The following is a 26,591-nucleotide window of genomic DNA, read 5'->3' as shown; positions in this document are numbered from 1 at the left end:
CAAAAATGGACCAAAAGTGATCCAATATTTCGGCCAAAACAAGAGAGCACAAGATGCTCTTTTGTCTTTGTTTGTTTTGATAAAGCATGATAGTGACTTGTCATATGAAGCTTTTATCATGCTATATCTTACACTAGTGTTCCCTATACACTACTTATTCTAAACAATAGCTAAAGACAAAAGGAAAAAGATTCCTACACTTGATGATGCCACCGGTTTTGGCACATAAAATGAGCATTTTTGTTGCTCATTTTTCTTGTTGTAGTCTTTGCTTGTTTTTGCTTATGCTTCTCTCTAACCTTCCTCACATGCAAGTTCATAAAACACTCTAAATATACTAATACTCATAATCTATTACTAGAGGTAGTAATACAAGAACATTAGTATTATTAAGGTAATATTTCTACTACATATCTAGTTAATATTAGTAGAAATTTTTTGGATTAATCTTGGGTGCAATTTATTGGAGTGGCTTCTATACTTGAAGTCTTAGGAGGATCATCCACAATATTTAGCTCAAGAACAAGTGAAGGAAGGTGACCTTACTTGTGCCCACATATTTCGAAACACCTAACAATGTAAGGAACATTGTTCTTCTTATAAATCTTTCATTTTGTTATGCATGCACTAGATCTAAAGAACAAATAATTAACAAGTTAATTAGTTCACTATTAGAGGAGTCTAATAATAGGTATATGAACCTAACACTTAATTCGGTAATTTTGATTAATTACCAAATTTATGTTTCCTAATCTTTTACGGGTTCGCTTTTCGAGGCAAAATCGACATTTTCGCCAAATACACACACTTACTCATTCTTTTTTTTTTCGGGGAATCATTTCACACCCTCTTTTCAAAAATGTTTATGACACACTTAGACATTTCTTTTAAATTCTTTTTTAGGGGGTAGCCCTCCCTACCATCCGATCGCGTCATTTTGTCCATTTTCGGGCACTTTTTTTCTTTTCGCGCTAATTTAGGCCTTCTTAATTCTTTTTGCTATATGTCTTGCTTGTGAATTTCAGCAGCATGACGGCGCAAACCGTCACATGCCAAACCTGTTTTTCAAAGCTAACCTGCATATACAACAAACACCCAAGCAGCAAAGGCACGCAGGCCGTCATATATACAACCAAAATGCAAAAATATACATCAAAATACGGGCTCCTGCCCAAAATGACATCCAAAATTTACGAATGTATAAACATAAGTCAGCACAAACTAGTCCTGACGAACCCTCAGCTCAGCCACTGTCGCCTCAAGGGCAGCGATCTCAGCATCTCTGGCCTCGAGCCCCTTCAGCAAACGGGTCGTCTCCTCCTTGGACTGCGCCAGCTCACGCTCTAGGTCATGCTCCCTCTACACAAAAAAATGGAGTGATACTTCACTTCCCAAAATTGGAGGTAATAAAAATAAAGACGGGTACAAAAGGTTCATACCTGCCGCCCCGAGCCATCTGTAAGGGCCTCAGTGGCTGTAGCTCGCAGCCGATTGGCCATCCTCCACAGCTCCACATGCCTGGATGGTGCCACCTTCATTCAAATCTGGACAAGGTTCAAGCAAATGCATTCCTATGTAATAAAGCATAAAATACTAAAGACATCCAAAGCTGGGGGCTTATCCTCCTCACAACGTGCTACCACTCATCCAAGCCAGTGTCAGTCACCGCCTCGCTGAAAGACTGGATCTCCGAGATCACCGTCATGTCCGCCGAGTCAGTGTACTCCAGCGTCTCTGGAAAAGCTGGGGGCTCGACGCCTGCCACCTTGATCTCCTACAAAACTCAAGTCGTTCATTATTCACTAATCATTCATCATTTATCAGATCTATCAAAGACAAGTAAACGGTAAATATGCTTACCACGATCGGCCAGTATGCTAGCCTCCGGTGAACAAACCAGTGTACTCCTCACCAGGGAGAAGGAGGGCATCACCACTCGCGTCAGCCAGGTCAGCTGCCCTCTCAGCCTCTGAAGGCTCCCTAAACATCGTCCGTTGAGGGTTTATGGGAACCGTAAAAGTGTCACGGGAGTACTGCAGAGTCAAACGCTCACCCAAATACCACATAGGCCCCATGGGTGTTGTCAACAACAACCTACTCGAACTCCGGGGACGAAGAACCTCAGCCACAAAGGCTGGAGCCCCAGAGTAGCTCTCCCAGGGCTTGGACACCCACTAAAGCAAGAAAATGAGGGGTCATTCCTGTGATCATCTCTAAATAAAGGAAAAATAAAGGAAAAATAAAATAAAGTTCGAAGACACTTACGCTCTCTAAACTCGGAGCATTCACGCCCCTCCGACAAACATCATAAGAAGGCCGTTGGCTCTTCTGACGACACACTACCCAGTCCCTCACGATGGGGTACGCTCTTGGTACGCCCTCCGCCCTCGTGGGCGCAAAGCCAGGAAAGTAAGAATACACCCACGCCTGCAGGAAAAATAATAATGATTACGAGTTATTTTCTACAAAAAATGATCTTTTATATTTTTAAGAAAGGTTCATACCTCCAAGAGGAGTCTAGGACCGACAGTGGCAGGAGAAGTCCCCTTCTCCATCAGCTCCGGATGGACCATGGCCCTCATATAGCGCGTGAGGACCGCAAAACTAGCAGTAACCCAGTCCCAACGACCTAGGCTACTCAAGTCAGAAAGAAACGGAAGAAGCTTCGTCGATAGCCTCTCCCCCTGTCTCTGAAGTAAATCGAAGACAAGAACCACCACAACCACAAACGGGCCCACTGTTCAGCAGCACAAGGTGGTGGTGGCACTATGCATCCATCCGTCTTTACTCTCGCCTGAACCCTACCACCAAAATAGTCTCTGACATAGGTACTCGACACCAAACCAGGAACCTGGGCCGCACTCGCAGCCAGGTTCCAGCCAACGAGACTCCTCGCCTTAGCCGAGTCTACTCTCATGGCCGCCGACGGCCACACCAACGGCTCCTCTCCATACGGAAGACCCAAGATCATGGCGTAGTCCTCCAAGGTGACCCCGATCTCTCCAAAAGGCATATAGAAAGTCGAGGTCGTATCCCAGAACCGATCAAGAAAGGCTCGAATCAAGCTAAGGTTAGCCCGAATCTTCCTCTCCTTGATCTCCCTCCAGCCTCGTACCAAGGCACCAAAGGCTCCCCGCTCGATGATAGGCTTCTCCTCCTCCGACGGCTTCCTAAAGGTGTTTATCATCGTCGTATAACCAGAGAAGGACCTCATATTCCCAGCCTCCTGCGTCAATTAAAAAGAAAGCTTTCTGATGAGAGTGTCGTTGGGGCTCTCAATCAAACACATTTATATTTCTCAACAAACAACTATTTAGTGGTTAAGTCATGGTCGATCCACGGGACGGGGGTACTCAAGTTGTTCAATCTAATTATGGTTGTACTTAGGGTTGTCACAATTGAAATAGGTTGATGATTCTAATCTAATAGAAGCAATGGAAAGTAAACAAGCAACAAAAGGAAGGATGTAAACGAATGAATAAAAATTCTAGGATATCATGGGTTCATAAAGGATTCATGGGAGTTGATCTTACAAACATGTTCTCAATTATATAGCAAGCACTTATTATTGTGATGGGATCGAGTTGGTGTATAAGCTTACAATCCCTAAGAAGGTTTGGGTCCCGGAGCCGAATTGTTAGATTGTACAACACCTACAAGTCGACTTAATCCTTCCTATTCAACTATATGCATGGTCTAATGAGGCTCGATTTGGTGTATAAGCTTACAAGCCTCATTGAAAAGATAGGTTATGGGTAAAAAATGCAAGGATTCATAGGCTCGCATTTCATCAAACATAACATGTGCATAAGTTGAAATCACAACAAGCAAGCAATTTAATTATGAAAACATATTAGATTAAGCATGAATCATTCCCCATGTTTGTTTCCCCTAATTCTCCATTAATCCTAGCTAAATGACTACTCACTCATGATCAAGTTTAACAAGTTAATAAGGTTGTCAATCATACTAACAAATCAAAACATGATGAATAAATGATGTGATTAACAATAATTAAACAAGAGTAGAAGAGATTATACCTACTTGAGATGATCCAAATAATAAAGCAAAGAATAAAAGAAGAGAACTGATTGATTGATGAAGAGTTGTCAATTCTCCAATAATAACCCAATAATCTTCAATTACCCAATAATAATAAACTTGAACAATGATTAAGGAAAGATTAATATGCAATTTTGTGGAATAATTGAGATTAATCTATTCTAATATACTCCTAATGAAAGCTTAATCTAATCTAAGAGAACTTGGTCCTTTGATTATTACAAATGGAGTATATATAGTGGCGCATCATTAGGTTAAGCAAGGGTAGATTAGTAAATAACAATGCTAAGTGTTGAGTACGGAATTGCAAGTCCCGAGGGATATGCGCGGATCATGTAGCAAGGAAAAGCATTATGGCAAGCAATCCGCTCTTCCTGACTGAAAAATACGCAACCTGAGCCTCAACCCGAGCGGGTTGAGCTGTATCCCGCTCTACTTGAGCTTGACCCGCACGGGTTGAGCTGCTGTTTCCCTTTTTCTTGCATTTAAGCCTATGATGCTTCTATATATTCTTTATTCCTACTTCCTTGGTCATCATTCTTGCCTCCTCTTCATACTAAGTCCATCCAAGACCGTCAACAAGCTTTCGAACACGCGCGAGAGACGGGAATTCCGCCTCATTATCTCCTTTCCTATAAGACATATAAAATGCACTAGGAAAGCAAAATAGAAAGAATTTGATGGATAAAATGGCCATGAAATATTATAATAGTATGCAAAATAGGTTTAAATAAGGGACTAAATGTGCGCAATTAAGAGTCACATCAAACATCCCCAAACTGAACCTTTACTCGTCCCGAGTAAAGAGGTGACTAAAACTAGACCTTTATTTAAACTATCCTAATAATATAACCGATGTGAGACAATTAGCGGGTCTCACTCCGCCCCTTCAACTCACAACAAGACATCCATGAGGTAAGATGCCTTCTTGCAAGGCAAGGTGGGGCTTGCCATAATGGCGATACATCCAAGCATTAAGCACACAAAACAAGTAATGGATGCATCTACAAAAGAATAGCCACTTTCCTCATCTAAGTGGCGGAAATCATCTACAAGGGAAGCAATTTAAGGGTACACACTCCATCATAGATATTGTTTCTCCAAACTACTAAGTCTAAAAGGATACCAACAAATCACCTCCAAGTTATGTCAAACTAGAGTACTTTTGTCCTCAATCACTAAATGCTTTTGTCAAGAGTAGTCTCCTTATGGTGTCAGAAACACTGTAGGATCGCGGAATTCCCCTTCTTGCCTAGACAAGAAGAAGGGTCGTCCCCTCTCTACCCTGCACAAAAGTGGATTCGATGGAAAAAGGGATCAATATGTTTGCTTTTATTGTTGTTATTCCCCCCCCAATTTCTTGTGGAATTTGACATTTGAGAACACTTTCTTTTTGCCATTTCTTTTGATGTTTGGCATTTTAATACTTGACAACTTTCAATTTTTTTGCATTTTCTTTTAAACATTTTCGAAGCTACCCCATTTGTAGTGAGGGTGCTTATATTTGAAGCATAAGAGTTCTTATTTTTGGTACTCCTCTTTTCTTTGATGCAAATTGCAAACTTTTTGACTTTCATTTCAATGCTTGAACTCAAATTTGAACAATTTTTGTGTCCATTCCCTTTTGTTGACAAAATGTGGTAGAATGTGGAAGATGGTTGCATGGTTTCAAGGGTAACCTTGGAATAAACGGTAGCGAAGGAGTTATCACACCACAAGGTACTCTTGACTAGGCCTTAATCCATGGGTCAAAGGATACTAGCATGAAACATCCTAGGGTGTTTTACAAGTATTCTAATGAGCAAAGTCTTAAGAAGAAAAAGTATCTACAAGGGCCTTATATACACTTGTCAAGCTTCCCAAATAGGCATTTTCACAAAAAATTTCTAAACATGCAACTACATGACATGATGTAACTAATATGTATACAACTCTAATGCATATGCTTCTATCAACTATTATGCCATATAATCTAGATGCAACTCCTAACAACACATAGATACACAAACCGCAACAACAAAATACACCACATCATCCTTGACATGTAAGCCCATCCTCCTCATATGAATAATGAAAAAGAAATGGAAGGGAAATAGGGATTAGAACGATCATACCAAGCGGTCTTCATTTCCCTTGCCAATGCCTCAAATGTAGTGTTGTATCTATGTGAGAAGAGAACGAAAAACACAAGTATATACGATTCTACACTACTAAATTAAAGAACATGTTTTTGAGTTTTTGAAATTTTCAAATTTTTATGGATTTTGTTTTAATGAAATTAAAGAACTTTTTTTTGGGATTTTTCGAAATTTTTCAGTTTTTATGCATTTTGGAATATAAATTCCCATCCCCCACTTTATTTTGGACATTGTCCTCAATGTACATGTAGGAGTAGGAATGAAAAAGAAATACATGTTTTTGGATTTTTAAAGTTTAATGAAAATTGAAGTACAAATGCATTGATATGAATGAATGCATGCTTTAACTAAATGCAATTTTATATGAATATATAACAAATAAATGCAATCTAAGCTACACTAAATTATGCATGTTCTTCACCTATGATCAAACCTCCCCAAACCGATTTAAGCATTATTTCTAGTGTAGAAAGGAATAGGTTTGGTCATTAGTGACTATGTATGAATTCTAGTCTATATGCAACTAATTACATGAATCATGTGAAATATAATACAATGCAAACTAATCTAATCATGTAAGATATATTACAATGCAAACTATACATGAGAGATAGGGGAAGAAAGGGTCTTACAATCACGATCTCAATCAAAGCCTCCATCATTAAGGCTATCATCATCTTCACTTTCTTCTTCTTCCTCTCCTCCTCTTTGGTCATCTTCATTCATGCCTTGGTTTGGGAACACAAGGTGTGGTTGCACCCAAAAAGGCCTAGGACCATTAGGATCAATAAACCCTTGTTGCGCCATATGGCAGTATTTAGGATAAAGGGCCAAATAGTTGTCTTCTTCCCCTCGATGGATCCTAAAATCCATGTTGCTCATCATACCCATCAAGATATCCATGGCCGATGGTGGGGTGTCGGGAGGAGGAGGAGGAGGTGAGTAGGGTCGGTAGACATGGGGGTATGGAGGTATCTCGGCATAAAAGGGCCGAACACCATGAAGGAACGGTGGAAACCCAAGGCTTGGACCTTGGGATAGTGATGGTGCATGGGAAGGAGTAGAAGGTGCCTCCTCACGTCTCCTAGGTGGTGGAGCCGTAATCCTCTCAATGGGGAGGAGGTAGCTCGGCATAGGTGCAAGGTAGCTCGACCTAGGCGTGGTAGGAGGAAGGTCCCAACAAGGAAGGGTGAATGTAGTGATTCCCTTGGTGTACCAATCAATGCCTCCCAAATCATTATACTTGCACCATTTGTGATGCCTAAAGATAGCCTTCTCATCAAGCAAAGTATCTCCAGGTAGAGCCACATACCTCTCATCATCATTAAACCCCGGAAATAAAACATTGGCCATCCTAGTCACAAGACCACCCATCACAATTCCCTTTGACTTTGTCGCACCCTTTGCTAGATTTTGAAACCGGACAAGTAATTCAAGTGCGGGATTAATGTTATACTTTGGCAAACCTTGGACATTCAAATATGACTCAAGAAAAGTCATGGCAAGTTGACTCATACTTCCCGTGTCACTCCTACCAATGATAGTCCCCGCTATAAATTGATGCCACACTCTAATAACCGGATGATGAATGTAAAAGGCATGACACCTCTTAAAACCATTTAATTCCAACCCGGTGATCACCCTCCACAAGTGTGACTCCGTGAACCCCACGGGTTTCTCAAGGTTGGTCTCGGGTATCACAAGTCCAAAAATTTCACCAAAGGTACCCAAATGTATTTGGTGGGTCTCATTACACAACCTAAATTCCAAAGACACCCCATATCTTTCTCCTTCAAAAACTTTGAGACTACACAAGAATTCCAAGGTGAGGCTAAGATATGTTTCCTCATGCATATTAAATAAAGTCTCAAGACCTATTCCTCTAAATAAAAACTTGGTTTGTCCTTCAATGCCAAGTTTATCCAAAATTTGACGACAAATGAAACGAGTAGGCTCGAATTCCTTATCTAGTAGTTTCACAAATCGCCTCTTATGCTCATTTTTTATGAATACTACCTTCGGGAAATCATCAAGTTGCTCTACCTCCGGTACTAGCTCCTCTTCTTGTATTTCGAACTCCGGTGGAGCATTAGAATTACTTCCTTTTCTCCTCTTTGACCCCTTAATAGTAGTAGTCTTACTCTTGCCCCAAAAACTCATTGTTGTAGTCTTGAAATCCACCAAGTATCACTACTCAAGAATGCTTCAAATCTCCACAAATAAGAGCCAAACAACCTTGAAAATGCCTTACTAGAACACTAGAAGCATTGAAGTGAAGCTAGAAGGCAAAAATCAAACCCGAAACACAATTGTAGCTCACGGATTTTTGGAGCTCCAATTTTTAAAATGATGAAAATGGGTGATTATGAGTATGTAGAAGGTTGGAAAGTTGGTTTTTATTGTGTAGAAATGGATTAGAATGATTTTTAGAGTAATTTGATGGTGATTTGGTTGGATTTGATGGTTATTTGAGTGATTTTTGTGAGTTGGGGTTGAGCTTGAAGGTAGAAGATGAAGATGGTAGGTGAGATTTGAGTGTAGAGCAAAGTTGTGGCTGAAATAAAGAGCATACACGGGTTAGTAGCTGAACACGGGTGGGTTAAAGGTGATCTTCCCGGATTCCTGAGCAAATTCTGCAAATTGGAGCTGAAACCGCTCGGGTTTAAAATGACACGCTCGGGTTGGCAGTGGACACGCTCGGGTTGAACTGAACCCGCGCGGGTTGGGAGCTGGGATCCGGGTTTTCTTCAGAATCCGCGCAGATTCTTGGTCAGAGAGCTCTTTCTTTTTTTCTTGTCTTTCAATCCGAACGGGTTGGACTCGAGATGCGCAGATTTCAAAAAAATTTCGACCCAACGCCTTTTTAATGATAACAAAGGTGCTCACAAGCCCAAATTCTCCATTTTATTCATTTCTTTACATTTTTCATCTTCTCCTTTTCACTAATTTCCTTCAAAAATCTCAATTAAAATATGAGATCCATCCCTTTCATCTCTCATGCAATTTATTAAATGAATGGAAATCTACACTAAATGCATATATACAAATCAATGGTTATTGAGGAACTCCATTAAACCAAACATTGTCAATAAACAATTTCATAGGAAGTTATCACTAGCACTAAAAGCACGTAGAAGTCGGTCAAATTTTTGGGAGTGAGATATAAATAGGCATGAATAACAACACAAGATTATGCAATGAAATAATGCCCAAGCAATAGACCGAACAAGCATGTGAAGAATGTTATGACAAAAATTATAAGAGATGTGATGGATGGTAGGGACATGAAATGGGTAGTTGGTTGGAAATTCACTCAACTTGTCCTCCAAATAGTCAAAATCACCACATTCAATGCAAGTACTCTTACTCTCATCCAAGGTGACTTCAATGGTGTCTATTTGGGGTTCCAAAATGTCCTCATATTCCTCATCCCAACAAGGACCATTATCAAAGGGGTTGTCATAACAAGGCTCACCAAGTTAAACACAATTGTCTCCCTCTAATATGTCATCCTCAAAGGGTGAGTTTTCTGATGTGATCAATATTTGAGCATATTTAGTCCCCGAATTAGCCTCGTTCCTATGCTTTTTAGTGCATATTTAGGTCATATACTATCTTTAGTCCTTTGTTTTGCATATCCTTTGAGGTTTTGTTTCCTTGGTAGGAGAGGAGTGCAAACCTTGCATTTTCATGGCAAAATAGAGCTAAATTGATCGAATCTAATGACCAAGCATCAAAGAGAAGACAAGACTAGAAGGCCTTTGTACATAATGTAGTAGATGGGCAATGATGAAGAAGATCCTTGCATCCCCGACTAAATCCCAGAGGATTGTTGGAAGAAGAAAAGAAGAAAAGGAACTGAGCCAGGATCTGCTCGTCCCAACACTCGGGAAGCCTGTCCAGCAGCCTCCCAGGACGCTCGTCCAAGCCGCCCAGACGCCCGTCCAGCAGCTCCCCAATCCGCCCGTCCCGACCCTTGGACGCTCGGATTATGCTCCAGAGGGACACGTCCTCTTCTTCCCTCCATTCAAGATGCGCATATTTTTGAAAGACTAGCAAAAAGGAGACCCGCATCTTTTCTTGAGAGGAGCGATTCCTCAAGGACTTAATCGTCATTTAAGCTCTTAGTAACCCTAATTTTTGCACCTAATCCCCACTATAAATACCTCATTAGTCTAATTAGGTTATCATGCTCTTCTTATCAATCTTTAGTGTAGTTTATATCATTCTAATCTCTTCTTAATATTGTAATCAACTTCTAATCAAATATTAATACAAATCTCATTTCCTTAATTTCTCTTTTGTTCATCTTTTATTTTGGGTAATTGAAGATTATTTGCGTTTATTGGGAGATTGACAACCTTCCATCAATCATCAAGTACTTCTTTTATTCTTTGCATTATTATTTTGGAATCATCATTAGGTATAAATATCTTAATCCCTTTTTAATTATTGTTAATCATCTTCATTTATTCATCATGTTTTGCTTTGTTAATATGATTGACAACCTTGTTAACATGTTAAACTTGATAATGAGTGAGTAGTTTCCTTAACTAGGGTTAATGGGTAATTAGGGAAAACCAACATGGGAGATTATTCATGCTTAATTTAATATGTTTTCATAATTTATTTGCTTGCTTGTTGTGATCTCAACTTATGCACATGTTATGTTTGATAAAACGCGAGCCTATGAATCCTTGCATTTTTTACCCATCACTTACCTTTTCAATGAGACTTGTAAGACATAAACCAACTCGAGTCTCATTAGACCATGCATATATTTGAGTAGGGAGGATTAAGTCGACTTGTAGGTGTTGTACAATCTAATCGATTCGGCTCCGGGACCCAAACCTTCCTAGGATTGTAAGATATAAACCAACTCGATCCTATCACAACAATAATTGCTTGCTTATAATTTGAGAATATGTTTGTATGATCAATTCTCATGAATCTCCTATGACCCCATGACACCCTAGTGCTTTTAATCAATTATTTACATCTCATTTTAGTCATCTTGCTTGTTTACTTTAATTGTTATTTAGTTTAGTGATCTTCTTATCTCAACCCAAATTGTGACACCCCTAGACACCGCTACTTGCAATCGAAAATCCTACATCAATACCCGTCCCTTGGGATCCGACCTTTACTTGCCTCTTTACTAATAATAGAGTTGTTTGTGAAGTTATAAATATTGTTTTGGTCTAGGTGCTCCTAACGACAAGTAACCGAAATCTAAGCTCAAAGCGGACGCGACCAAAAATGACGCCGTTGCCGGGGACGGTGTTAACGTGATTTGATTTTCTTTGATTGTTATTAGTTGTGTCTTTCTTTGCCTTGGGGAAGTAAAACTCCTCAAGGTTTGTTCTAATTGTGTTCGAGTTGTTTGATATTTTGCATGTCTAGAAGATCACAAGGTAACTTGTTACCCATTGATCACGAAATTGAAAGGACTTTGACAACCAATAGAAGACTTGCTAGGAATAATTTGAGAGGTATTGGTGAGGTTATAGATATTCAACCAAACACTATTGAGTTCATCAATCCTTTTGCAAGAGAAGGCGAGGAGAACCCAACACAAAATCAATCACATAACCAACCCACAATGCCTAAGTTTTCATCACATTCCGTACCAACCGAAGAGAACCTACCCAATGGTACTCCCACACCACAACACTTAACCGGAAATTTCATTGCAAAATCCGCATTTATCCAATTAGTCGAAAGAAGCCAATTTGGGGGGATGCCTAGTGAAGACCCTCATTCCCATATGGAAACTTTTTGTGACTATTGTGATGCGATTTCACAAACCGGAGTGACTCAAGACCAAATTCGATGGGTCTTATTTCCTTTTTCACTAATTGGCACCGCAAAACAATGGTTGAAAAGCCTTGATAAAGCTACTCTTGGAATTGACTCTTGGAAGAAGTTGGCTCTAGCTTTCTACAAAAAATTCTACCCTCCGGAAAAGACTAACATGCTAAGAGCTCAAATTACGGGTTTTAAGCAAAGGGATGAAGAATCTTTGTATGAAGCTTGGGAGCGATTCAAAGGAATTTGTCGCTCATGTCCTCATCCTGGACTTAGCGAGTGGTTCTTGGTACAACAATTTTGGAATGGTCTTTATGAAGACTCAAGAAACATTCTCAATATGGGATCAAATGGTATGTTCACCGAAGTTGACGATAATCAAACTTGGAACAAGATTGAGGAAATGGCGGTCCATAATTCACAATATAGTAGACTTCGCAAGGCTACTAGAGGTGGAAAGCATGAAGTGGACTTTATTACTCAATTGGGTGCTCAACTTAGTGCTCATATTGATACCATCAACTTGAAGTTTGAGAAGGCTATGGCTAAACTTGAAGAAGCCTCAAAATCACCAAAGCATCATGTTAATGCCATGGTAGCATCTTCATCAATCCCAAGTGGGATATGTGAGAATTGTGGAACTTTGGGACAAGACCAAAGTGAATGTAGGGGAACAAATGAACAAGTGAATGTTTTTCAAGCATACAAAAGTGGTACCCCTTATTCCAACTATTACAATGAAAACACCAAATTCCACCCAAATCTCTCATACAAAAGCCAAAATGTTCAAAACCCTCAACCAACATACACCCCACCTCCCATGAGAAACCAAAACCAAAGACCCTTTTTCAACCAAAACCAAGGTTATCAAAATCAAACTCCATACAATTAACAAAATGACCAAGATTTTGATGTTCAAAAAGCAGTCCTCCAAATGCAAAAGAATCAACAAGAATTTTTCACTCAAATGCAAAAAGATAGCCAAGCAAAAGACATCACCATCAACAACATCCTAGCCCACACAAAAATGTTGTAAACTCAGTTGACCCAACTAGAATCTTCAAACTCTCAAAGACAAAAGGGGCAATTACCACCTCAAAGTAATCCCCCAAGACATGAAACGGTTAGTGCCATTCACTTGAGGAGTGGTACGAAATATGAAGGACCAAAGAAGCAAGTTGAGGATGAAGTTGTGGAAGCTAGTGACAAGGAAAGAGTTGTGCAAAACTCTAGGGAAGAAGAAGCCACCAATCAAGAAGTTTCAAAAAAAAATGAAGAAAAGGCCAAGGAGAAGGAACCCATTGTGATTAGGCTTCCATTCCCGAGTCGTCAAGCTAAGCCTAAGTTTGATGACCAACTTGGAAAATTCATGGAAATTGTGAAGAATTTAGAAGTCTCGATTCCTTTCACGGAATTGATCAATCACGTTCCGGCCTATGCAAAGTACATGAAGGACATCCTTACGAAGAAGAAATCAATCCGGAAGCTTGAGACTATTGCCTTCACTAAGGTGAGTAGTGTCATCCTTCAAGGGAGTTCACCTCCAAAACTCAAGGATCCGGGAAGTTTTTACATTCCATGCATTATTGGTGACACTACAATCAACAAACCTTTATGTGACCTTGGGGCAAGTGTTAGTGTCATGCCATATTCGGTTAGCAAGAGGCTAGGAATGGGAGAACTCAAATGCACCAACATCACGCTTCAAATGGCGGATAGATCAACAAAGACACCTTTAAGGGTATGGGAAGATGTTCCCGTGAGAATTGGAAAATTCTTCATCCCGGTGGATTTTGTCATTGTTGACATGGAAGAAGACTCCAACATTCCTATTATCTTAGGAAGACCTTTCTTGCACACCGCGGGAGCGGTGATCGATGTAAATCATGGAGATCTCACCCTTGAAGTGGGAGATGAAACCATCACTTTCAATCTTGACAAGACCATAAGAGCTCCCCGATTGCATGAGCCATGTTTTATGGTTGATCACTATAGCCGGAAGGATGATAGGAAGAAGTTGGGATTTCAATGGAAAAATAAAATGGATGATGCTCCATCAAAAAAGCAAGGAAATAGCAATAATAAGAGCTTGAAAAGCTCACCCATGACAAGTGAAGAAGATGGCCCCATTGGCCAAGACAAGAAAGAAAGAGAGTTGTCTCTATCAACTCAAGAAACTTTCAATGATCAAGTAGACGAAGTTTGCGGGTTTTGGGATAATGAGTTCGAAGATATTCAATCCCTATATTGGTAATGCTATGAACCAAGACCATCATGGAGAACAACAAGTGCAAAAATCTATTGAGGACCTTTATCATGATAATGAACAAGCTTTCGACTACTTCTTTAAGGTGTTGAGTAACATCAACAACACCTTGAACATGCCCCCTTAACATCTCACATTGGATGAGGGTTTGGTGGAGTCCTCCCTAAACCACCATTTGTAAATATTCTAACTCCCTAACTTGTATTTCAATTTTACATTGCATTCTTTGTCATTTTGAATTTATTTTTGTGCCTTGATCAAGATATTCATCATTTTGAGAGAAGTGAGGGAGGGACTTATGATTTTATTGATGTGTAGTGCTTTACCTTAGTATGGGGATAGCAATTGCCTAGGCTATTCATGCCTTTGTAGTGCCCCTACAATGAAGAACACGAGAATTGAAGAATGAAAATTACACGGGTTACGAAGTACCCACGGATGGACCTGAATCCGTGTGGTCAAGGAGGAATCCAAGAGTCCAATCGGACAATCCGCTTGTCCTGAAGAACCCGAGCATCCAAAGTCACCAAACGCTCGTCTGGTAGTGCTGCAGAATACAAAAAAATGGTCTGTAAGAGAATCCGAGCGTCTCAGCTGAGAATCCGCTCGTCTCATTCTGGACGGCCGTCCTTCACGAAAGACGCTCGTCTTTTTCAGTAGCAAAAATCTGGGGATTTCTCTGTAAAGGAATCCGAGCGTCCCTCCAGAAAGACGCTCGTCCCTCCACAAAGAATCTGCTCGTCTTAGAAGCAAGACGCTCGTCCTGTGGCGTCTTTTCCTGGATTAAACATTGAAGAATCCGCCCGTCCCGATGCATGGTCCGCTCGTCCTCTGCTGCGTTTTCAAAAATAACGGTTGATTTAAACCCATTTTCTCCCATTCATTCTCATTTCTTCAACATACAAACACTACCCACTACCCAAAAACCCCCAAAAACCCTCACCCTCCCCATCAACAAAACCAAATCTCCTCAACCAAATTCAATCAAATCAAATCCAAACTTCCTCACAACAAAAATTAATCACTCCTTTTGCAACAATAAGTGATTCAAACACCAAAATCTTCAACCTTTGAGTTAATTTTTAGGATACAAAACAACATTCATCCTAAATCGATCTTGGTATCACTAAAAATTGAAGATTTCAATCTTTCATTGGTGTAATCAAGCAAAGGAGAATGGCAAGAACTAAAGGAGGTAACAAGGCACCCCCAAAGAAGACACTTTCCAAAAGGCAACAAGCTCTTCAAGCAAAGCAATTGTCAAAGGCATTGGTAGTCCATGAAGCGAGGTTGGAGGTTCAACAAGGTCCCCCTATAGAAGCTACAACATCAACAACTCCGGTCATTGAGCAATTATCCAATTATCTGGAGGTAACTTTCACTTCCGACTCTCATAGGGAGAAATTCATTCTCTTTGCTAAGAAAACCACCATGCCTACTAAGTTTATTTGTGAAGATGCATTGTCAAAATTGGGTGTTCTTGAACAAACCAAAACCTTCTTTGAGTCTATGGGATTGGGTAAATTGTTTACAATGAAGGAATTGACATACCCCTCCCTCCCCTTGGAATTTTTAAGTTCTTTGAAAGTCACAAGGGTGGAGACTCGAACCAACATCGAATTTCGTCTTGAAAATGTTGATAGACGCATAACTTATGGCGAATTGGGTAAGATATTAGGCCTTAGTGATAACCCGAAATATACAAAGACTCCTATCAAGTATGACCCCGCTCCTCTTTGGATGGCAATTTCTGGGAAGAAATTCGTGCGTTTTCATGATTGTCGTGCTCTCTTAGTCCACTATCCGGGCATTAGAGTATGGCATAAGGTCATTGGGAATACTTTGATAGCTAGAAATGGCACAAATCACCTTACCAAACTCGATTATATTCTTCTTGAGTCGGCCTTGAACATTGGGAGGGAATTTACCAAGCCATACAATGCTCTAAGACTTTTGGTTGAACGATGGCTTAATGTCGATTGTGGCAAAGAAGGCACCGCCTTTATAATAAATGGAGGACTAGTTACCCATTTGGCTAGGCATTTTAACCGGGATTTCAACAAAAACAACACCTATGTGTCGGTTAAAGAAGGCCATCTTGTTGATATGGACACCATGATTCACAAGTTCAAGTGGGTCAAGCACGACACTCTTGACGACAAATATGGGTGGTTAACCAATGAAGCTAGATCTTTCACCTTGCCTTCCAAAATTTGCCGATTGAATGTTCACCGACCGAACTACCTTATCCCACTCTCCGAAGAGACCGAGTATATCATTCAACAACAAAGAGGCGAAATTGTCGAGCTCTCCTCCTCCATTATCACCCCACCTTACCCATTTGAATACCAAGAGTTCAAACCCAAGGATGTCGAAGTGGGAAATGATTACTTGACACTACTCATGAGGGAAATGCACAAGCAAGCTTACAATGATAGAGTGGATGCTTACAAGGCCCAATATCCGCCCCTCCTACATCTAGCTAGGCAAGGACTTCTTGGTCCGTCTTGTCCTTTGCCTAGTTGGGCGGATAGGCAAGTATTATTTCCTAGAATTCCTAGTGGTAGTAGACCGGGTGGAGAGGAGATGGTTGTTGAAGAGGGTGGTGTTCAAGAAGAAGAGGTTCAAGAAGAAGAAGCTCAAGAAGAGGAAGAGGAAAGTGAGGAAGAACAAGCAAGTGAAAGTGAGAGTGGACACGATTCCACATCTATGGAACTTGATGATACCTCAAGAAAGGAGGATTATGATGATGATGATGATACGATGGGTGAAGATTAGCAAACTTTGGAGGCTCCTACATTCTTGCACCTCCATTATGGTTTGTCTACTTCCCTTATTTTTATTTTATCTTGATCATTTATTTTGTGGAGTCCTAGCAACATTGGAGGACTAACACCTTGGCTTCATTAAGGTGTTCTTTATCTTTGTTCCCAACTTGTAAAATCCAAAATGATAATCTTTAGTTTCATGCATTGCATTCCATGTGCATAAACTCCCCCGAAATTCAAGACATTAGAAATAATGTCTATTTTGGTTTGGGGAAGTCCATGCATATGCATTGGGAGCTAATTTAAATTATGCTCTCCGCCATAACAAAAACACATGCATCATGTAGTGTAGCCTAGTATAATTTTCATTTAGTTTAGAAATCATGCATATTCATTGCATAATTTCCAATCGTATTGGCCATTGAGGACAATGCCCATACTAGTGTGGGGATGGGAAATTCTAACTTGAATTTTATTCAAAATCCAAAAAAATTAAAAATTTCGAAAAACCCAAAAAAATTGAAAAAATCAAAAACATGTTCATTCCTTTTTAGTGTAGACTTGTATATATTGTTTTGTATATATTGTGTTTGTTCATCCTTGTTCACATTAATTGACTACGCCACATCCGAGACATGAGGATATTGAAGACCGCATGGTATGATCTTTCCAATCTCCTTTTTCCTCTTTATGTTAATGACTATGTGGCTTTATTTTGATTGATGCGGTAAAAACAATGTGAATTTAGGACTTGCATTTAGGTTATTTGGCATATTAGTTGGTAGAAGTATATGCATTAGGATGTATAAATGTTAGTTGCATCATGGCATGTAGTTTGCATGTTAGAAAAATTTTGTGAAACCGTCTACTTGGGAAGCTTGACAAGTGTATATAGGCCCTTGTAGATACTTTTTCTTGTTAAGACTTTGCTTGTTAGAATACTTGTAAAACACCCTAGGATGTGTCATACTAGTATCCTTTGACTCATGGATTAAGGCCTAGTCAAGAGTACCTTGTGGTGTGATAACTCCTTGGCTACCGCTTATTCCAAGGTAACCCTTAAAACCATGCAACCATCATCCATATTCTACCACATTTTGTCATCAAAAAGGGAATAGGCACAAAAATTGTTCAAGAATTGAAATGAAAAATCAAAAAAGTTTGCAATTGCATCAAAAAGAAAAGAGGAGTAACAAAAATGAAAACTCCTATGCTTCAAAAAAAAGCACCCTCCCTACAAATGGGGTGACTTTGAAAATGTTCAAAAACAAATGCAAATGCCACAAGACATTGGGGGGAAAAACAACAACAAAAGCAAACTCCCAAATGCAACTCAAGTTCTATTGATCCCTGTTCCATCGTATCCACTTTTGTGCATGGTAGAGAGGGGACGACCCTTCTTCTTGTCGAGGCAAGAAGGGGAATTCCGCGATCCTCCAGTGTTTCTAACATCATAGGGAGTCTATTCTTGACAAAAGCATTTAACGATTAAGGACAAAGGTAACCTAGCTTGACACAACTTGGAGGTGATTTATTGGTATCCTTCTAGGCTTAGTAGTTTGAAGAAACCGTATCTATGAAGGAGTGTGTACCCTTGAATTGCTTCCCCTTTAGATAATTTCCGCCACTTAGATTAGGAAAGTGGCTATTCTTTTATAGATGCATCCATTACTTGATTTTGTGTGCTTTAATGCTTGGATGTGTCGCCATTTTGGCAAGACCCACCTTGCCTTGCAAGAAGGCATCCTACCTCATGGTTGTCTTGTTATGAGTTGAAGGGACGGAGTGAGACCCGCTAATTGTCTCATGTCGGCTACATTAGTAAGATAGTTTAAATAAGGGTCCTAGTTTCGTCACCTCTTTACGCGGGACGAGCAAAGGTTCGGTTTGAGGATATTTGATGTGATCAATATTTGAGCATATTTAGTCCCCGAATTAGCCTCGTTCCTATGCTTTTTAGTGCATATTTGGGTCACTTACTATCTTTAGTCCTTTGTTTTGCATATCCTTTGAGGTTTTGTTTCCTTGGTAGGACAGGAGTGCAAACCTTGCATTTTCATGGCAAAATAGAGCTAAATTGATCGAATCTAATGACCAAGCATCAAAGAGAAGACAAGACTAGAAGGCCTTTGTACATAATGTAGTAGATGGGCAATGATGAAGAAGATCCTTGCATCCCCGACTAAATCCTGGAGGATTGTTGGAAGAAGAAAAGAAGAAAAGGAAGCTGAGCCAGGATTCGCTCGTCCCACCACTCGGGACGCCCGTCCAGCAGCCTCCCAGGACGCTCGTCCAAGCCGCCCAGACGCCCGTCCAGCAGCTCCCCAATCTGCCCGTCCCGACCCTTGGACGCTCGGATTATGCTCGAGGGGGACACATCCTCTTCTTCCCTCCATTGAATATGCGCATATTTTTGGAAGACTAGCAAAAAGGAGACCCGCATCTTTTCTTGAGAGGAGCGATTCCTCAAGGACTTAATCGTCATTTAAGCCCTTAGTATCCCTAATTTGTGCACCTAATCCCCACTATAAATACCCCATTAGTCTAATTAGGTTATCATGCTCTTCTTATCAATCTTTAGTGTAGTTTATTTCATTCTAATCTCTTCTTAATCTTGTAATCAACTTCTAATCAAATATTAATACAAATCTCATTTCCTTAATTTCTCTTTTGTTCATCTTTTATTTTGGGTAATTGAAGATTATTTGCGTTTATTGGGAGATTGACAACCTTCCATCAATCATCAAGTACTTCTTTTATTCTTTGCATTATTATTTTGGAATCATCATTAGGTATAACTCTCTTAATCCCTTTTTAATTATTGTTAATCATCTTCATTTATTCATCATGTTTTACTTTGTTAATATGATTGACAATCTTGTTAACATGTTAAACTTGATAATGAGTGAGTAGTTTCCTTAACTAGGGTTAATGGGTAATTAGGGGAAACCAACATGGGGGATGATTCATGCTTAATTTAATATGTTTTCATAATTTATTTGCTTGCTTGTTGTGATCTCAACTTATGCACATGTTATGTTTGATGAAATTTGAGCCTATGAATCCTTGTATTTTTTACCCATCACTTATCTTTTTAATGAGACTTGTAAGACATAAACCAACTCGGGTCTCATTAGACCATGCATATAGTTGAGTAGGGAGGATTAAGTCGACTTGTAGGTGTTGTACAATCTAATCGATTTGGCTCCAGGACCCAAACCTTCCTAGGATTGTAAGATATAAACCAACTCGATCCTATTACAACAATAATTGCTTGCTTATAATTTGAGAATATGTTTGTATGATCAATTCCCATGAATCCCCTATGATCCCATGACACCCTAGTGCTTTTAATCAATTTTTTACATCTCATTTTAGTCATCTTCCTTGTTTACTTTAATTGTTATTTAGTTTAGTGATCTTCTTATCTCAACCCAAATTGTGACACCCCTAGACACCGCTACTTGCAATCGAAAATCCTACATCAATACCTGTCCCTTGGGATCCGACCTTTACTTGCCTCTTTACTAATAGTAGAGTTGTTTGTGAAGTTATAAATATTTTTTTGGTCTAGGTGCTCCTAACGACAAGTAACCGAAATCTAAGCTCAAAGTGGACCGACCATTTTCACTCAAGCTCACATCCATCTCACTCTCACTTTGCCCATTAACATCAAATTCCGTGGAAGTTGGGTTCATTGTTACACAAGAAGAGTAGGATGACGGTATCCAAGCATTGGTTTCACAATCAAGAATGTATTCCTCCTTATCGTCACTCTCTTCATCTATCACACCATCTTCCCAAGGAGGGGCAAATTTGTGAACATAGTAGGTTGGCTCAAGGTTATAGGAAGGTGTCTCATTCTCACAAATCTCATTTTCATCATAATTTTCCTTAATGAATTTTTGAAATGTGGTTTTTATTGCTTCCATACCTTCCTTGGCACTTTCTAAGATGTCATGTACAATTTGCTTAAGACAATGGGTGGTCATGAACTCAACAAATTCCCAAAATTCCTCACAACTCATCTCACATATCCTACCATCACTCAAGTGAAATGTCAAGTTGCGGGTTTCAAAGTGCATGCCATTATAAACAACACAACATGCTTCATAATTTGAAAGAGTAAAACCATGATGCCAAGCATGAGTCGTATAATCTTCAAATCTTGCAACATATTTATCAAATGACTCATTTTCATATTGCCAAAAAGTGAATGTAGACATGATAAACATATGAAATAGAACAAGTACAAGAAATAAAATTCCCAAGGAACCAAGATTCCTCAAGAAGAAGCGCAACTACAATTAGACAAAAGAACGATTCAAATACACAACACCGTCCTCGGCAACGGCGCCATTTTGATGAGAGTGTCGTTGGGGCTCTCAATCAAACGAATTTATATTTCTCAACAAACAACTAGTTAGTGGTTAAGTCGAGGTCGATCCACGGGACGGGGGTACTCAAATTGTTCAATCTAATTATGGTTGTACTTAGGGTTGTCACAATTGAAATGGGTTGATGATTCTAATCTAATAGAAGCAATGGAAAGTAAACAAGCAACAAAAGGAAGGATGTAAACAAATGAATAAAAATGCTAGGATATCGTGGGTTCATAGGGGATTCATGGGAGTTGATCAAACAAACATGTTCTCAATTATATAGCAAGCACTTATTGTTGTGATGAGATCGAGTTGGTGTATAAGCTTACAATCCCTAAGAAGGTTTGGGTCCCAGAGCCGAATCTATTAGATTGTACAACACCTACAAGTCGACTTAGTCCTTCCTATTCAACTATATGCATGATCTAATGAGGCTCGAGTTGGTGTATAAGCTTACAAGCCTCATTGAAAAGATAGGTGATGGGTAAAAAAATGCAAGGATTCATAGGCTCGCATTTCATCAAACATAACAGTGCATAAGTTGAAATCACAACAAGCAAGCAATTTAATTATGAAAACATATTAGATTAAGCATGAATCATTCCCCATGTTTGTTTCCCCTAATTTCCCATTAATCCTAGCTAAATGACTACTCACTCATGATCAAGTTTAACATGTTAATAAGGTTGTCAATCATACTAACAGAGCAAAACATGATGAATACATGATGTGATTAACAATAATAATTAAACAAGAGTAAAAGAGATTATACCTACTTGAGATGATCCAAATAATAAAGCAAAGAATAAAAGAAGAGAACTTGATTGATTGATGAAGAGTTGTCAATTCTCCAATAATAACCCAATAATCTTCAGTTACCCAATAATAATAAACTTGAACAATGATTAAGGAAAGATTAATATGTAATTTTGTGGAATAATTGAGATTAATCTATTCTAATCTACTCCTAATGAAAGCTTAATCTAATCTAAGAGAACTTGGTCCTTTGATTATTACAAATGGAGTATATATAGTGGTACATCATTAGGTAAAGCAAGGGTAGATTAGTAAATAACAATGCTAAGTGTTGAGTACGGAATTGCAACTCCCGAGGGATATGCGCGGATCACGTAGCAAGGAAAAGCATTCTGTCAAGCAATCCGCTCATCTCGATTGAAAAACGCGCAACCTGAGCCTCAACCCGAGCGGGTTGAGCTGTATCCCGCTCTACTTGAGCTTGACCCGCGCGGGTTGAGCTGCTGTTTCCCTTTTTCTTGCATTTACGCTTATGATGCTTCTATATATTCTTTATTCCTACTTCCTTGGTCATCATTCTTGCCTCCTCTTCATACTTAGTCCATCCAAGACCGTCAACAAGCTTCCGAATATGCGCGAGAGACAGGAATTCCGCCTCATTATCTCCTTTCCTATAAGACATATAAAATGCACTAGGTAAGCAAAATAGAAAGGATTTGACGGATAAAATGGCCATGAAATGTTATAATAGTATGCAAAATAGGTTCAAATAAGGGACTAAATATGCGCAATTAAGAGTCACATCACTTTCTTTAGCATAAAATGTGTAAGAAATAAATAAATAAATAAGGGAATGACAAGTTGAAGGCTTACCATGCTCCTCGCCGTCCTATACGACAGGTGGCTCTCCGCCTTCCAAATGAGATGTCTACCATCCCATTTCTCGGCCCACTCAGGCGCTCCTGCGAGCTGACGGCCGCCTCGTCCTACATTGGCCCTCCGCGGGACCTCCTCCTCCATCTCCTGGGTCGCTCCCGTATGCACTAGGAGAGCGGTAGAAGGGTCAAAGTCAGTGTCCATGGGGCCTCTCCCCAACGTGGAAGGAATATCCTCTGCAAAATCGAAGTAACAAACAATGTTAAACACATTTTCAAGCATTTTCAAGCAAAACATATATTTAAAAACGGCCTTTCTAGCCATCTTTGGCCAGATTTTCCAAGCCCGACCACACATGTGGTAGGTTAAGTTAAGATGACTCTAAATTCAAGCCTAGTTGCGGGTTTGAGTCGAAAATTCGGCAGCATTTCGCTACAATAGCAATTATGCCATACAAAAGTGTCCCGGAGAAGCTGTCACAAATTGAAAATCCGGCATAACAGCAAGTTTACCCATTACTCAAGGGTTCCAAAACGTCAAGCTTCATCAAAAATGGACAAGTATAGGCCATTTTCGAAGGGTTTTGCGGTTTAGCAAGAAACCGTCACATTTCGCGCTCAAATCCTTAATACTTGACGAAAATTCGAAAGAGATACATGGTTATGTTCCTAACATGTTCAATTACTCATTTCTATATCAATTTCATGAGACGAATTCATTTGGGACGAAATCCCCAAATTTTCGAACGAAATGGGTATATAAACCCTAATTTTTCGACCCAAATCAAAGCTCAAATGCAAAATAAAGCAAATACAAGACACATACCTCGATTAGTCATGATTTATGGCAAGTTTTGATCAAGTTTTGATGGAATTTGGTTGATTTTTGTGAATAAAACAAAATAGGTTTGTGTTTTTGAAATAAAACCAAACACGGCATAAGTCGAGTTTTACCCAGACACGGGTGAGCTCGGGAGAAGACGCAGCACTTCATGCGCCTCTTCCAAGGGTCGCAGTTTTTGCTGCGCCTCTTCCTCAGCGAGTTTCCAGCCGAGATTCGTTAAAATTCGTTATAAGTTCATTATATGTGGGCCCGGGCTTCATGCGCCTCTTCCCCGACATCTTATCTTCAACATATGGCTCCTTTTTTGGCGTTCTCTTCGTCCGAATCGGCATTTTCTCATCAACAGACTATAGACAACCACGACATTTTGTTCCCCGATGAGAATTCATGATCACTAAATACAGTTCATGGGCTTCTCCTCTTTATCAGAATTTCGCTTGCGACGACCCGAATAGATTTTCTCCTCAGTGGTGCCAAGGACGCGCCATTGTCGATCAAACACCTTTATCTTCCTCAGCGATGCCAAGGACGCGTCATTGTCGATCTATTTTTTTCTCCTCAGCGGTGCCAAGGACGCGCCATTGTCGACTCAACATATAATTCTTCCCCACAGAGTTTAAGATAAAATTCTCCGAAGAGTATTTGTACCTTCGAATCCTTCACCCAGGGGTGTCTCAGGTATGGTTTCTTCTTATGGATGGCGAGCTTCCTTACCTAGTCTAATAGACTTTAAACGACCCTCCGCGATAGTCGACAGACTCTAAAATGTTCCCGACAATAGGTCATTGGTTCAGACCCCTTGAGCCGCCTCGCGTCGCCATAGTCGTCAGGTTGTAATCTTCGATTGACCTGATGGCTATACTTTGACTTTTGCCTTGTCCAAGCCTCAGTCAAAGTGGGGGCTCTGTAGATACCTCATTTCTACACCTCTCGCCAACCACCCCGTGATGATTGGGCCACATGTTTGATACGCGAAATGATTTATGATAGTCCGTAACTTCATCGTCAAGTGATAGCTCAAAAACTTAAGTCAACCCCTGGGTCGTCATCTACGCACCGATACAGTTGTTTTGACAGTAATTAGAGTTAATTTGGAGTCCGGGTCAAAACCGCTTCATTTTCTAAAAACCGTTTAAATCCCGAGTCGAAATATTTCGGAATGTTCTAGAATTCTCTAGATATTTATTCCTAATTAGAATTAATATTTTAAGTAAATATCTACCACAATATTGTGTTTCATGAAATAAGGAAGTGTAAATATACCTAAATTCTATAATAAAATGCGGAAATCTTTATTGCCAAGGAGGAAACCGCTGGAGAAAACAAGCAGCAAATGCTGCGCCTCTTCGAAGAAACGCAGTAGTTACTGCGCCTCTTCTTCAGTCCTTTTTTCGCATTTTCAAGAATATTTTCGAGATTTGTTTCTAAATCCGTGTCATTCCAAAACTCTTCCATATGTTTAGTATAAATAGAGGCCTTCGGCCTCCATATTTGGCACGCAAGTGTTCCGCCCTTTCTTTCTCTCTCTTGGCATTCTAGACTACGCTATTGCCTTTCGACGCTTGCGTGCTTGATCAATCGACCATGTAAGCTCAGATCATTCCGAGTCCCAGTCACGTTGCATAGACCGACCAACTTGACCAACTCCACCTTTAATCAACCTAATCAATCTACTAATCCTATAACGAGGGCACTTTCCACATATATTCGAGTCGAGCAATCACTAAATAATAACTTTAGTCAATCTCGTTTCGTCAAACATGTAAGTCTGAGGGTGTAAATCCCATTTTATTATTGTACTTTTATTTTGTATCAATTAATGTAAATCTATATCAAGAGCACGTTCGAAAACCGATTTAAAATCCACCTTTTAAAGCCATTTTTACGAAACAGAAGAGGTCAGACGACGAGAAGAAACGCAACAGCAGTTGCGCCTTCAGGAAGGATCGCACTCTTGTTGCGCCTCTTCCAGAGGCTGCCTGCTGCTTCTGCTCTTCTTCTTCTTCCTCAACTTCCTGCAAATTTCCTCCTTTTCTTATTCTTTCATTTTACTTCGTTCTCTTTGTTATTTCAGTATATAAATCATATTTTAACAACTCCCTTTTAATAACAATGCTTAATTCGTCCTTAATCCCGAGTAATTCAATACTTGCGGGTTTTCGCCGTTTTAATTCAAATCGATTCTTCGAAGTTTTGACTTGTTCATGTCGAGGTTCTGGAGTCCCAATTTGATACATAAGTTTTTTCCAAATCTTATTTGTCCAGTTTCGTCTTAATCTAACCTCAAGTTCCGCCTTTTTGTATTTTCAACACGAGTTCATCGTATAATCATAATCATGTAAACCGCTGTAATTTCTCATCTTAATTCGTTTTATGACTTACCCAGATACATATGATCGGTTAAAACACTTCAATTCGAGTGTAATATCGACAATCCAACTTAAATCTACCAACGAACAATAACAGTGTTGCGATTCTGACTTCACAACCAGAATCCAGCTCGAGAACAGACGCATGAAGTGCTGTGCCTCTTCCAGAGGACGCAGCAGATGCTGCGCCTGTTCTGGGTTGGTTTCCGCCTCAAAACTCTTCCTTGCTTTGACGTAGCTCCTAATTACGGTTTAAATCAACTATTATTCATATTATCACCTCTAATCTGACATATTTTCATATTTTAATTCTAATTTTATTT

At 39.7% G+C, this 26,591-nt stretch overlaps 1 non-coding gene across 1 annotated transcript; it reads right to left on the bottom strand.

The window, feature by feature from the left end:
• Nucleotides 1–12,174: 12,174 nt before the first annotated feature.
• LOC141624329 (small nucleolar RNA R71) lies at nucleotides 12,175–12,281 on the bottom strand. The gene has a single exon (XR_012534135.1). It is a non-coding gene; the product is annotated as a small nucleolar RNA R71 (small nucleolar RNA).
• Nucleotides 12,282–26,591: the final 14,310 nt, after the last annotated feature.

This window comes from Silene latifolia, chromosome X (assembly GCF_048544455.1).
Source record: "Silene latifolia isolate original U9 population chromosome X, ASM4854445v1, whole genome shotgun sequence".
In the NCBI taxonomy this organism is placed as follows: domain Eukaryota; kingdom Viridiplantae; phylum Streptophyta; class Magnoliopsida; order Caryophyllales; family Caryophyllaceae; genus Silene; species Silene latifolia.
Note: the sequence above shows the minus strand (reverse complement) of the source record. Positions and strands in the feature narration are given on the sequence as shown.